We start from the raw sequence: 15744 nt of genomic DNA, 5'->3' as shown, positions 1-15744 counted from the left end.
TAAACAGGAACTCAATCAAGTTTAAAATCACATGGTGGGAGAGCTGGAAGGAAAGTCTAGAAGATCAAATTCCCAGTTAGTAGCCAAAATCGTTAGTGTTGCTCTAAATATGTTACTCTCCTTGGCTTCAATGAACTGTAACACTAGACAGTGTAACCCTAGACACTGTAAGAAAGAGGAAGATGGGAGCCTTGAGGAAAGGAGTATGGTAAAGAAGACTGAGGGAGGTTCGTTGTACATTGCATTTTCATATGTGTTTCCAGTGTGAAATAGACATCCATGAATCAACCAGGTATTGCTTTAGAAGAGGAACTGTAAGCATTACAAACACACACTTAAACACACACTCTCGATCTTGCCCTCCTCACTTCTCCATTTCTATCCCCAAAGGGAGAAAACAGCAGTTTTAGCATCTTAATACTTGGACAAATTATTTAAGTCGTTTGGACTCAATTTACTTATGTATTATAGTTAGTAATTATTATAACTCCTAAAACAGTACTATTAAAGCAGTTTAAAGAAAAGTTTTTACACACAAAGGATGCCAGCTTTGCCACTGTCTACTCCTGCCCAACTATATGTACTAAAGAAATTCCTGGCTTTGTTGCCATCATCCTAGATTTCAAGAGATTTCTCTGTCAGTTCTGGGATCACAACAGAGCTTTTCAAAGAGGGCATTGCTTATTCAAAATGTATCATTTAAAAACTGAGAAATTCCAAGTCACAATTGATAATCATTTCTTCTGGAAAGCCTATAGGTACCAATAAACCTACTTGATTGGAAGTTCTCATCAAATCTCAGAGAGGGTGGTTAACATCAGAACCAAAATAGTGCAGAGTTATCATTCCCAAAGCAGATGAGCTCAGTAGCAGGCCAACACTGAGCCATCTCTCCTTTGTGATATCCCTTGGACTCTGGCTCATGGCCTCAATGCAAAGATCTTTTACCTTCTCCACTATCTACTTCTCTAACCCAGGTAATTTCTATATTGCTATTCTCAAGATAAATATTTCAAAATATTATTTTGCATTGTGTATCCTGGTACTATCCTTTTCTGCTGCTGTCAAATATGACCCTCAAGAAGACTTTGGTCCAATGTTTTTGTTGTTTACATTATTTGCAAAAACCAGACTACCTACTAAGGAGTGCCTTGTAATATAATTTGTAATATGAGTTCTAATTGGTCTTAATAAAAAAAACCCAGAGCCAGATATTGGGCAAATGCTGAGATATGAGAGAGAGAGCGAGAGCGAGAGTGAGAGAGAGAGAGAGAGAGAGAGAGAGAGAGAGAGAGAGAGAGAGAGCAGCCACAGCCAACCCTTACCTTGCTAATCCTCAGCATAAAAAGGTGAGTTCCTGTCTCCTCCCACTTTATAATCTTCTCTCCACCCAGCCATATCACTTTCTGTCTTTCTGGACAGATTTCCAGACCTCTATAGTTAACTAGTGGCTAACTCTGTCCTCTGATCTTCCGGCAAGCTTTATTTGTTAGAGTATAAACAAGATATCACTACATAAAATAGTGTGCTTGCTACCAAGAAATAGTGAGATACATACATCAGTCTGTCCTTCAATCTGCTCACAAGTCAGTGGAAGAGATCCTAGTTACTTTGGACTGTTAAAGAAAAATCATAAGAATGTTTTAAAAATTTATGAACAATACTGGATTTGTCAGAAGAAATATGTTTGAATTTGGCTTTTTTGTAGGAGGCAGGGAGGAGAAACTGGGATTGATATATAAAGTAAGATTGTTTTTAAAAGAATAAAACAAATATGAAACAGAAAAAATGAGAATTTGTTTTCAAAACAGAGACTGATGAGAAAGGAACTTCAGATAGAGTAGTCAGTATAGACAATTAAAGTGAGATTTGATAGTCATAAACCTGCAAACAAATCAGCTCATCTTATTAGAAGCAGAAGCAGAGACAGGAATGAGGAAAGCCAAGAAGTTGGTCCCTGCCATGTTCTTCTCTAAGATATTCAACCATGAAAGGAAGAAGAAGCCAATATAAATGATGCATTCAGGTTTGTTTGCTATCCCACTGTAGTACCCATTTACCCTGACAAACATTGCAATAAAAGGTATTAATCAGATGTTAATGACTCTTCCAATATTCAGAGAATGTGTGTAACACAGATTACAAAATCAATATACAACATGTATTCTTGTGTCGCAAGTTAATATATTTGATTAGCTGAAAATTATACTTTATAAATGATCATTGGGAGTAAATTAGTGTATGTAATTTCTAACTTAATGTAAATGCTATATTAACAGGGGTACCTTTCTTACAAGTAGAAAAAAATGAATGGTGTTTTTTCCCAATGAGAATTCATAATAACAAGTAAATTCCATGACAGCCAGTTCATAAAGAAGAAAGAGTTTACACACAATATTTAGATCCTAAATCCACAAGAATTTACCCAAGCCTACAGACTATGACTCTCTAAAGGAGATAGTCAGACCTTTCTTTTCATGGCTTTTTATGTCTGACCCAGAAGCTGTGTTTCAGTAGTCACAGAAATGAGTCAATGATCTAAGATTAATCATGAGATTGATTTTGTTGATTTTATGATACACATGTTTACAAAATTCATTGCAAGATAGGGCTCTTGGACTGTAACACATAGAAAGAAGCAAATGTGGGTTGAGTGATGTTAGCCATGGACCGCTGAGGGAGGGTGTGCTCTGTCTTCCCAATCTGCTGTATTCTTATGATGACAAAACACTTTGACACAAATACATACACTAGAACCCATATGTTTGCATATGAACACATTGATCTCTATGAATTGGCTAAATTGCAGGTAGATATCCCATTGGAATTACACACATGCTTCATTTCTATGCATATGCAAATCTATGAGGATTCTATCATACCTATTGCCAACTATACTCTGATTATCATTTATTTTGGTTTTCTACATTGTCTTTGTCCATTTATGAGCACAATTATATTTTTGTTATAATGTTCAATCAATTGAAAAAAATCAAAGAAATGTTTTAAAGATAGACAAACACAACTTTCTCTTACTTGATTGATAAGCATGGTCACTGTTGTAATGACTGCCTATCACCTACATGCCTTCGTATATTTATAAGCTCTTGTGGAATTTGAACCTGAAGGGAATTTTTTTCTAACCAAAAGAACATATAACCTGGTCTATAAGTTAATACAGTTTTGCCAGAGAGTTAATGCACCTGAAAGCAGATTTAGCCAGTGGCAAACAAAGAACTGGGGTAGAAAACTCTATCCATTGACTCTTGCTTACTATGACTTTCAGTGTTTTTCATTCTGATTCTCTGAGTCCCTCCAAGTCTTGTGCTCCAGTTGCCATTGTGGAGGCTAACTTAATGGCATGCATTGGTTTTCTTCACTTTCTTCTCTCAATTCATCCTTTAAGATGTTTCTCAATGCCCTCCACCCCATATGACCTCTACTCAAATCTCAGTCTCCAGGTTTGCTTCTGGAACAACCTAGAACAAGTAAGTCTGTCTAAAAAGGTCCTGTCTGCTTTCACTATATTTACATCTGTCCAAATTGTGTTTTCTTGAGAGCCTTCCACTTCAACAATTCACAGGAATCTGAATTGCATTAATTAATTCAAACTCATGCAATACTTGAGACAGACATTCTTCCCAGCCCACCGAGGCTGATCACTGAGGTTTACTATGCAGCCACTGTGAAATCAGCCCTTCACTCTGGAAAGAAGTTGTTGGTGACAGTTATCATTTTGAGTCATAAAAGATCTATCTAAACTCAATTGACTATGATGTCACTGTGTAGCTTTTGTTTTATATTACATTTATAACATGCACTTTTTTTTCATTGGTGGGGAAAATAACACCTGACAAAAGTAAATTCAGAAGGTAAGGCTATGTTTTGGTTCACAGTTACAACATACAGTGCATTACCACAGGCAGAGATGGCATGGCAGAGTTCATGACTGCAGGAGGAACATATATCTGGGGTTCCTCCTATCCAGAAAGACTAGGAAGCAAACAACAAGGTATGCTGCTGCACATCTCATTTCCTGCATACTTAATTTTTATCTATTCCTGGACCTCAGACCATGTGACACCATTCATATCTGTGTGGGTCTTCCCTCCTCAGTTAAACCTTTGTAGAAACATCCTCACAGACATGAAGAAAGGATTGAATCCCACATGATTTTAAATCTAGTCTCGTTAACAATGAAAATTATTCAACACAATGAATTTGTTGTCACTGAAGCAGCCATTCTGGCTTTGACAACTCTTAAATATCCTACATTCTGGTGATGGACTTTGAGCCAAAGGTATCAGTTAGCACAGAATTAAAAGATAATGTATAAGAATTTAAAAGCTAGAATGCATTGTGGTGTTATCTTGTTTATACTCTGACAAATAAAGTTGGCCTGAAGATCAGAGGGCAGAACTAGCCACTAGTTAACCATAGAGGTCTGGAGATATGTACAGACAGACAGGAAGTGATATGGCTGGACTGAGAGAAAAATATAAGGTTGGAGGAGACCATAACTTGGCTCTTTCCGCTGAGGAGTTAGCAAGGTAAGAGTTGGCTGTGGCTTGTTCTTTTCTCCTTCTGATATTTCAGCATTAGCCTCAATATCTGGCTGTGGGTTTTATTATTAAGACCAATTAGGGAGAAACCTAGTGTTAGGCTGACTTCAAAGAATCCCCAAGGAGAATCCCAGCTAAGACTCCTAGTAATAGTAAAGAAGATGTCTGAACTGGCCTACCCCTGTAATCAGTTTTATGAATACCCCGTCTATCATCATAGAGTCCTCGTCCTTTAAATGATGGAACCAGACACAGAAACCCACAACAAAGAACCTGGTCAAGTTCCAGGAATCCAGTCGGAGAGGGGGGGGGGAACATATGAGCAAGGTAAGTCAAGATCATGATGGAAAATCTATAGCGACAGCTGAACTAAGCTCACGGAAACTCGGGAACTCTAGACCCACAACTGTGGAGACTTCCCGGGACTGAAATAGGCCCTCTGTGTGTGCAAAACAGCTCTGAATCTTGGACTATCAGAGTGTCTCCTGGCAGTAGGACAACAATACAAGCCTGGTACATGAACTACCTTGCTGGAGCACATTCCCTGTGGTGGGCTGCCATGCTCAGCCTTAATGCATGGGGGAGGGGCCTGGCCCTGACCCAACCTACTGTGTCAGATTATGTTGACTCCTCATGGTAGCCCTTACCCATGAGGAGGAGTAGACTGAGGGTGGGCTAGAGGGTGGTAAGGGGATGGGAGGAGGCAGGGATGGGTAGGAGAACTGTGGTTAGAATATAAAATGAAATAAAAAATGGAAAAATGGAAAAAAGAAAAAAACTTTAAAAAGACCAGTTAGAACTTGTGTTACAATGCATTACAAGTAGAAGAAGGAGTCAGACTCATGAATAAACACATTAGAAACCATTGGAACTCTGTGAAACACTGTTCCCCACATAATCATATATTGCACCTGGATGTAGGAATTAAGTGATGTTAGAAAAAATAAAAGTGAAGCCTTAGGATTAACCAGAAATTAAAGAATAATATTCAAAAACTTTGAAATGAACAAAACACACACACACACACACACACACACACACACTGATGAACACACATGTACACACATGGAGCATAAGATAAAGGCTTGACCTTGAAATTTGTAAAAATGTTGATTTCTCACCTGGCTAAACTTGAATTCAAGGTAGACCTTTACTATCAGAAAATCAAAGGAAACGGGTGTGGGAGAGAATTAAAACAATACATGTAAGATGTGGGAGTTTAACATATAATATGCAATTTTAATATCCTTCGCTATTTGGTTAATGTGTTTCCTTACTTAGGTATATACATGAATGTATATTTTCTCCACCAAATTGTTCTTTGAGAAAAGTAGGGAGTGTTTCTATCAACAATATGAACTTTCAATTATAAAATGCTTACTAGGTGGTGTCTCAGATATTTGTATATGCTATTTCAAGAGCTTGCATCTCTGTAAGTCTGTAACTCTTGTGTTCTTCAGTGACATTAAACAATTTTTCCCAACAGAACAAACTTCTATGACAAAGCCATGTATGCGATACATTTCTATTTAGTGATTCAGGGATACAGAGTACATCATCCCTCAAAGACTAACTTTGAATTATGTACACTTGATTCACATGATAACTATAACATGTTCCCAACATTTAACAAAAGGAAAGCAGGATTCTAACCACCCAGAGACAGATGACTCTACCTCTCTCAGTAAACAGCCATCTACACTCATTAAGAATCACTGGCAAGCCATCTTTTTTCATCTTTCTTGGGTGACTCTCTTTTTCTGTACAGCATCCTTTTGAAAAACTATGTCTACCTCCAGTTAAGCAGGACAAGATGGCACTATGTAAAAAAAGAAAAGAAAAATGAACAAATGAATCTTTTAGGGAAGAAAGAATATGGAAAGACATTAGAATCTTTAGCCTTCTCAATTTGAGCATCACAGTCACCTTCATAGCAAAGTTGTTCTTAGTCATATGCTTGAAGTACCTTCTCTCCTCATTGCCCCTCCTATTCAACTGCAAAAGATATTGAATGCAATATGTCTTCCTCTTGACATTCATCATGGTGTTCACAAATTAAGATAGTGCTCTGTACATAATTCTTTACTATGAAAATAATAATCTTAGGTACTACTCATACATCCTATGTACTTTAAAAAGTAAATCATTTGCAAGTGATATTATGCCCAGCTCCACCTCATCTGAAAACTTAGTTGTTTGTTGCCCTGAAGACTGAAAATGACACTAAAAGCATACAGTGATTTAAGAGAATAGCTTGCTTCATGCACAAGCAATAGCAGTCAATAGATGGGTGGAGACTAAAGAAAACTTGGAACATTTTCACATTCTGTGGTAGAATATTATTTTGAGGTGAATTTGTTTAACTCTGTGAAGATGTGTTATTGTGCCTGTCTAAAACACCCGGTGGTCCTAATAAAGAGCTGAATGGCCAAAATCGAGATAGGAGCAAGGATAGGAGGGCTGGCAAGCAGAGAGTATAAATAGAAGGAGAAATCAGGAAGTAAGAAAACAAGGAGAGGGGAAGGCAGGGGCCAGCAACCCAGCCACCCAGCCAGCCATGGAGTAAGAATAAAAGTAAGATTTACAGAAGAGAAAACTAAAATCCCAGAGGAAGAAGGTAGTCAGGTTAATTTAAGTTTAAAAAAATCTGGCTATCAACAAGACAAGCTAAGGCCAGGCATTCATAACTAAGACTAAGCCCCTATGTGTGATTTATTTGGGAGCAGGGTATCTGTCCCCCACAAAAGAACAAATGTGTAAAACAAGACATAACAACATTCCCACTGCCCTACATAACTAAGGCAAAGAGTTTTAAATTAAGCTAATGTGTGTCCACTCATCCATGACTTTTTAGTGAGCCTACAATACAATTAACCCATGGGTTTTTAGCCTTGTCATGGAAAGTCTATCAATTTCCTCCCAGTTTTAATACAAAGCAGCAATACTGACAAAGGCTGCAGTGAGTAATGGAACGATAATAGCAGAAACTCCCCAGGAATAGCCCAGGCTGTGAAAGACAAAGGTACCCTGGAAATAAAGCAGTATTTCCTAAACTATGTGAAGGTGTCAACCAATGTGCTTGCTCTATTCCACCAATCTTCAGGTTGATGGAAGAAACAACATCTGTTCTTTGTCCAGGTGTTACTGCAATAAATTGCCCTTTCTCTCTGTCACACTTTTGGCACCCAAAGCACCAAATCTAACACTGACCTTGGGTAAATGTCAGAATTAGTCATTAGTCTTTTTCTCTCTTCTTCAAGCCCCCTGATTTTGAGCCTCATCCACATTTATTTCAAATTTAAGAAGAAATTTCATTGCTACTTCCTCCCTCCCTTTCAGATGCATCAGAAACCACAAGAATGCTTTCATTCTTTCAACACTTATTAATATTAGCTGTTCCAGATTCACAAACCATTCTCTGATCACCCTGAAAAGAAAAATTGGTAACATCCATCACATTTCAATAGTCTGATGTCAACTATGACAAGTATCTAGTGAATGGAAACTATGCCAAGTTGTGTCATGGATGTTTCATGAAGAATACAAAATTCTCCTTACTGTAAACTAGTTTAATCCCAGAATATCTGAAGGCAGGTCAAAAATGAGAATATGGGAATGAATGGCAAAATAGAGTTGTACACTTAGTACAAAAGACACCCAACATTCCACAAGGAACCAAGGTTTTCAAATATGAAAGTTTTTGGAACAGGATTTTCGTTTGAATATTGGTGTGAAGGAAGTAACTAAATGAATAAAGTGTAACATACTTAAGACAGAAGAAAAAGTCTATTTCAATGGGAAGATGTACAGTTAAGCTTGGTAGATATCTATCTTAGTCTTACTGACAAGACTGAAAATTTGGTTTACCATGTACACCATGCAGAGGCAGCTAGAGCACCAGCACTTGTGTGGTGGAAGGATGTGGATAGGCAGCAGAAGGATAAGAGAAGCTATTGTGCAAACATTTGAAAATGATGTCAGATTAAATAACAAGGGGAAGTATGAAGATTGTGGTCATATTTAGAACTTGGTGACCGACTAGACATTGAATCATTAAGGAGAGAAAGTCTTGAGAGAGGGAAACATTCAAACTTCTTACTTGGATGGGTAGTCAGTCACTCCTTAAAAGGAGGCAGGAGGTATGTGAAGGAAAAGACATCACCAGAGGAAAAAGGTCAGTTCAGTTGAAGTTTCAAAACTAAAATCATGCTAAATAGATTATTCCCATTATAATAAGAGATGTTTTCTAGTGTTATATTCTCTATAAAATGAACAAATGAAGAGAGCAAGTGGTCTAAGAATGGAAAAGGAAGGCAAATATATAACTAGCACATCATGGTAATCATGGAAGTTCAAAGTTTCAGAGGATTTGTCATAGGATTTATTTAATTAAGAGATGCAGATTAGAGGAGTGTATGTGTGTGTAAAGCAAATATATATTTAGTTAATTTCAGATATAGTCAAATATATATTATATATATATATATATATATATATATATATATGCTTTACACACACACACACAGTATATACACAGATTGTGGTTCAGCTAGTGTTACAATGGGTAGTTGGGGCACGGGAGGTCGGAGGTGCATGGGAGGATGGGAGGGAGAGGAAACTTGGATTGATATACAAAATAAGATTGTTTCTAATTTAAATAAAAATTTATATAAAAAAAACAAATGTAAGTTCCAAGAATCCAGTAGTTGTTCAGTCTACGAGTCTGGATGAGTCAGCTAGATTTCAGTATACCCCAGAATTTCAAAGAAGTAGGTTCTAATGTCAGGGAAGGAACAGACTAGCTAGTGCAAGAACAAACAAGGAGAGAAAGGGAGAGGGGGGGCACCTTCCATTTTTTTGCCCTAGGGTTTTAGACATTGCCTGTGTAATACACTGTTGCCTCCGTTACTCTGCTCTGTTTAAAAGTGTTCACTTTTCTTTATAAAACTATAGTACCACTACAGTAAATATTTTATGAATTACTGGGAAATGGGTCTTCTGGCCAGGTTTGATTGGGCTGCCAGCAGGATATGTGGTCTAGATTAAAGGTGGATTTTCTCACCTCAAAGATTCTGATTAGACAGCTGCGTGGTAGTGGCACATACCTTTAATCCCAACACTAGGGAGACAGAGGCAGGTGGATCTCTGTGAGTTCCAGGCCAGCCTGGTCTACAAATCGAGTTCCAGGATAGCCAAAGATGTTATTCCGAAAAACCCTGTCTCATAAAACAAATGTTGTCTTCCCACGTCACATGATTTAATTAAGAATATATCTCTCACAGGTGTATTCATTCAGTCAGTTAGTCATTTGGGTTTTAGTTAATTTCAGATGTAGTCAAATTGACAACCAAGAATACCCAATATAAGATGTGTCATGAAGGTTGAATTTGGGCAAGCATCTGGAAATAAGTGACAACAATCCAAGGGAAAGTGGGTGGTATACATGTGAGTAGATTTGGGTATAAATAAGCATAAAAGAAAGGGAAAACACAGAAAGAAGAAATAAATGACTCAAAGTGGGAAGCCTCTGCTACATATAGGTAACACACTTTCAAATCTTCACTGTAAGTGATAAATGACATCTGGAATTTTCATCTACTCAAAAGAGATTTTATTTTCTTGCTTCATTTTGTTTAAAGAAATGTGACCAGAGATCCAATCTGAAGGGAGCAGTTATAACTATGGTGAGAAATCCAAGGATGAATGAGGTTGAATAGAAACTGTGGACAGTGACAGACGGCCAATGTGAATGTACTATTTTTAAATAGAATGGGAAGTATATGCTGTGATTGGAAGTTAGGAAGTAAAGTGAATATCAGTAAAGAACAAATGTTGGCATAATCTACTCATAAGACGATGTCCTCCTCCAAAGTCTCTGCTTTCTTCACAGTTATGATCCCAAGGTTTTCAGTACATGTTATGGTCATGGGACAGCATTGTGAGAATAGAGAGAAACCAAAGGTCTCAATGGCCATTCAGTAATGGACCAATAGATTTGAAGCCAATGTTGACCAGTAGCATTGAGAGAGCAATTAGATCTTTGTATTTTTGAGAGGTATCACTCTGCTAATTTGAGTTCTTTCTCACAAAAGAAGCCTGTAGACAAAGGTGAATGGTGCATTGATTTGAGAGTTGAAGTACTGTTAGGTGAAAAGAAATCTTAAGATGATGACAGAGACTAGGGGCACATCCATGTCATTGTTCTGCATTTCTAGACAGGAAAGTAGAAGAAATGGCCATAAATAGACACTTTCAGTGATAAAAAATGCAGGATTTATTTAGTAGGCAGGAGCTCATAAGTCCACCTAGAGTTGTTCATGAACCTCAATGTTAAACTCTCTCAACTATCTCATATTGGCTTCTAAGAAAAAGCAAGATTCAATGGCATGTTCATACCAAGTACTCACCACTCTAATTTTTACAGAGAGACACATAAAAGCTTGGGTTGTCCTAATCAGTTCAGGGTTCTATATCAACTTACCATAGATGATATGACTCACAAATAGCAGAAGTTTGTTTTGCAGGGTTCACCATGGTCAGGTTTATTAAGAGTCCTCTTCTGAGATGTCAAATTCTTATTTCATTCTTATATTGAGGATCAGGAACTAAAAATCTCTCCAAGGTCCTTTTGATAAATCACTAATTTTATTCATTTAGTTTTTCAAAGTTTCCTTCTCCATATATAATCAGATTATGGGGTTAAAAGTTAGATATATAAATGTAAAGAGTGAAAACCACAAACATTCTGTTGAGAAGGAGCAATATTAGAATGGCTGCAGGCCATAGAAAAGAATGGGGTCTTACATTTTTCTTCCTGGTGCTGTGATAAAAATGTCCTGAGAAGGACATTTTTTATGGGAGAGGGAGTTTTACTCTGCTCAAAGTTTAAGGCTATAGTCCATCATGGAAGGATGTGAGAAAGAAGGAGCTTGAAGCCAAGGGTCACATCTAGGGAATTGGTCCCATCCATAGTGATGAGCCTTCACAGCTCAATGAATGTCATCAAATAATCCATGCAGGGCATTTCCAGATTCCCTGTCACAGACTATTACAGATTTTGTCAAGTTAAAAAATCAACACTAGCCATTCACAAATGGTCACATCTGACATTTGTGATACAGAAAGTGATGGCAATTTCCTGGATATGTTTGCTTAACTGGTTAGTGCCTAGTTCCTGAAACTAAGGCAAGAAGAGAAAACCACAGAAGTATTATTGCCAGCTATTGTGGTATATGTTTCCTAATCACAAATGCTGAATTTTCCTAAATAAATGAGAGGAATTTATGGAGCTCTCCAAATTTTGAATTAAGTGGATTAATTAGAAATGTATAAATGCCACCTTGAAGAAATAGCAGAGAAAGTAACACCAGAAACCTCAAGGGAAGAAAGCTAAGAATTCTTTCTGATTCCCCCAGACTTAAATGAAATAAAATCAGCAGGAACTTATTGCTAACAGTACCATGCTTGATGTTGAGGTAGTAAGGGATTTTAAATAATGAACCATTTAATCCTTCATATGAAATATTACTTTTTCTCATCTTGTAAAACAAGTTGTACATTTAAAAAATTAAAGCTTCAATGTGAAAATAAAAAGACTTTTCTTAAAATTTTGCCCTGTGGATAACCTCAGTAAATGCTTGCTCATTTGAAGGTTGCTAGGGAGTTGCTAGGGGATAGTGTACGTGGAAATTTAAGTTTGACTTTACCTGTGATGATTCAGTATGAAAGGAAAAACACGTTTTTTTTTTTTTCTCCAGATGGCTAACAGCAACCTGTGAGCTTTCATTCCTGTCTACATTTCAGTGTCTGCATTTACAAAGTGTCCAATAAACAAACAGCTGTCACATGGAATAGAATCTCTGTGACTACCCCTTGTTTAGGAAGATTTATATTAGATTTTATTAATTATCAATTAACTAGCTTTAATTTTATTTAATTGTGGTGCCTCTAACTTCATTGTGATTAATCTCCTTCCATTGCTTGCCTTTGGGTAAAAAGGCAAGAAAATTCTGAACACGGAAGGAGAAAGAAGACAGCTACTGTTAGAATGGGCAGAAAACTTTAAAGTCCCCCTCAAATGACAGCCTGAAGCCCATTATCTTGTTTTGTCTAGCTAGCAGGCTGCCCTTGTAGGAAAGCTTTGTAAGATATTTCCAAGTGTCTGTTCATATAAAGACATGATAAAGGCAATTCCCAGTACATTTAAAATTTTGTGCACATGAGAGTATGAAAACATCGTTCTTTTGTCAGTGTTTTTTCTTTTTTGATTTCATTTTACATTCCAAACACAGTTCTCCCTCCCACCCCTCTTGCCTCCTCGCACTTTCCCTCACCTCCCAGGTAGCACACCCCCAGTCCTCTCCTCCTTAATGGTAATGGCTCCCATGAGTAGTCAACAAGGTTTGGTACAATAGGTTGGGACAAGACCAGGCCCCTCTCCTATGCATTAAGACTGAGCATGGCATTCCACCATAGGGAATAGGCTCCAACAAGCTAGCTCTTCATTCCTGTCCTCAGTGCAGTTTCACTTTCTACTAATTCTTGGACTCAAGTAAATTCCACACATCTTGAAGCCACTTGAAGGCATCATTCTTTTTATGTCATTAGTTTCAGACTCTTTTATTAACATTGGCTTCAAAACCAAATATTTACTCTCTCACAGCAAGAGAGAGACTTCTCAAGTGTTAACTTGTAGGTGTCATCACTGAAAAGGTCAAGACAAACTTGGGGTTTGGCTAGACCTCTAGATTCTCTGAAGCATATTGTCACTGAGAATGAAAAGCTCTTGTCTTTCCATCAGACATGGACTCTACTCCTTCTGTTTCTGTTTTCATGTCTCCTTTTTATGCCACCCGAAGACTAGCATCCAAGATAAACACTGATGTCTTCTCCCATGCCTTTCCTCAAGAGCTCCAGGAGATACCATTCATGCTAAAGGGTATGTATGCAGAGCTCTGCAGAGAGCAATGTCAAGCAGAAAACTCTGTGAGACTTCATGTTAACGAAATTATCCTAAGTTTTACTTAGACCTTTAGGCATTGGTGATATTAAGAAATTTTATCAAACAATTGGAAAAATGTGAAAAAGATATGTAACCACATTCATAATACATGTTTTTGGTTGGGTTTTTTTCTTTTGGTTTTTGGTTTTTGATCACAGGGTTTCTCTGTGTACCACTGACTTTCCTGGAACTCACTCTGTAGACCAGGCTGACCTCAAACTCAGAGATTCTCCTGCCTCTGCCTCCAGAGTGCAGAGATTAAAGGGTTGCACTACCAGCGCCTAGCATATACATTAAACTGTCCAATTAAGCACTGAGTCAAAAAGTTAAGATAGGCATATCTTAAAACGTTTTTAATAGTTTCATTATAGAATTTGACAAAAAAGATAATCTTACCCACAATGAAATTCTAGGGAACTTATGAAGTTGAATCTTCCCAAAGCTGATTTAAATGTATATGAATATCTAATTACTCTCTGGAGAGAGGAAGATGCTAAACATAAAATTATTGGACAAAATGATGAAAAATAGATTTTTGAAACCTTTCATTTCAATTTGTAAATAAATATAAGTGATTGGGCAGTAATTTTATAATCAGTTTTCATGACAATATGAAAATTCATAATCTAGCCAGCAAAAGGAGCATTGGATTCACCTGGGAATTGAGTTATAGGCAGTTGTGCATTACCCTTTGGGTATTAGGAACTAAAATGAGTCTTTTGCAAGAGCAGCAAGTGCTCTTAAACACTAAGCTATTTTGCAAGGCCTAAGTTTCACTCACTTGAGTCTTGTAGAGAGGCTACATCTGAATTTTTCAGTTACATGACAGTATCAAAATCTCCAACCATGCTCTGGTAACCTATTCAATATGTATATCTATTCCCCACCTCACATCCCCACTCTTTTACCAGCATTTCCCAGGATTAGTTACCAAATTCAGGTTTGTTCCCATGTTCTAGTTCCAGGACAGTTCCTAGGAAACCCAACTAATATGTGTTAATAAAGCTTGTGTATGGAGGTGGGGGAGAACAAGCCACAAATGAAGAAATGATAGCTCAGTAAAAGTCACTTCACTCATATCAAGGGTATCAACACTAAAGGGAGAATTTGCTTTCCTCTTTGTCAGATCACCCAAGTTCAAACACAAATTCTTGACATTCTAAGACCTTGTCAAGGGAATCATCCCACAGTCTGTTAATGAGACTACAAGTTGATAAAAACCATGTGAAAAAAATGTTCAGGTGTTCAGTAAAGTGTACAGTTCTAAAATGTGTGTGTGTGCCCTTTGCTCATTGTGTTTCCTTCTACTACTACTTTATCCACTCATTCATCCAATTATTTAGCTAATTGTTACATTCTTGATTTATAGCACACTCTGAGCTACATATGCAGTCAGAGACTAGAAACACCTAAATAGAAACAATCATTGTATGAGAAGACAGTGCAAGAAGTAAGGCTGATTCATCTTCCATTCCCCTTCATCCATCCTTCAGCCCCTGAAGTTACACTGTTCCACTGTCCTGGCTCTGGTGCTGATAACTGCTTAAGTCTTGGCCTCTCCTTGATGGGGGAAGTACTTCTGTGTATGTTTATCTTATTGATTGTTAAATAAAATACTGTTTGGCCAATGAGACAGCAAGTAGATGGGACTAGGAGTCAAAGAGGATTCTGGGAAATGTAGTAGAGAAGTGATGATCCAGGCGGAAGTGACATAGCAAGGAGACATATTTAAGCGAAGATGAAACAGGAAGGGCCTCTTTTCCCCTCCGCTCCTGCTCCAGTAGCACGATGTGAGCCACCAACAAGGAGGGACGCCAATAAGGCGTCCGATAAGATAAGTCTTATAAAATATAGATTTATGATAATTGAGACTGAGCTAACAGATGAGAATCCTAGTCATTGGCCAAGCATCATTGTACCTAATACAAGTTTCTGTGTATTAATTTGGGCCTAACTCGGGCAGGCGGCTGGCGTAAAGCACACACGTGGCGGTGGGGCTCAGGCAGCTTTTGGCAGAAATATTTATCGTAACATCTCCTTCTCTGGACCTATTAAGAACCTCTACTCATCCTAAGTGATGAGATTGTATTTCTGGCTATTTCATGCCTATTTTCATCACATTTCAAGATTAACTTGAGTCTTATGGTGTTTTCAATGTCATTCCTCTTATCACCCAATGAT

The sequence above is a fragment of the Cricetulus griseus genome, chromosome 2 (genome assembly GCF_003668045.3).
Source record: "Cricetulus griseus strain 17A/GY chromosome 2, alternate assembly CriGri-PICRH-1.0, whole genome shotgun sequence".
NCBI lineage: Eukaryota > Metazoa > Chordata > Mammalia > Rodentia > Cricetidae > Cricetulus > Cricetulus griseus.
This window is presented reverse-complemented; position numbering follows the sequence as displayed.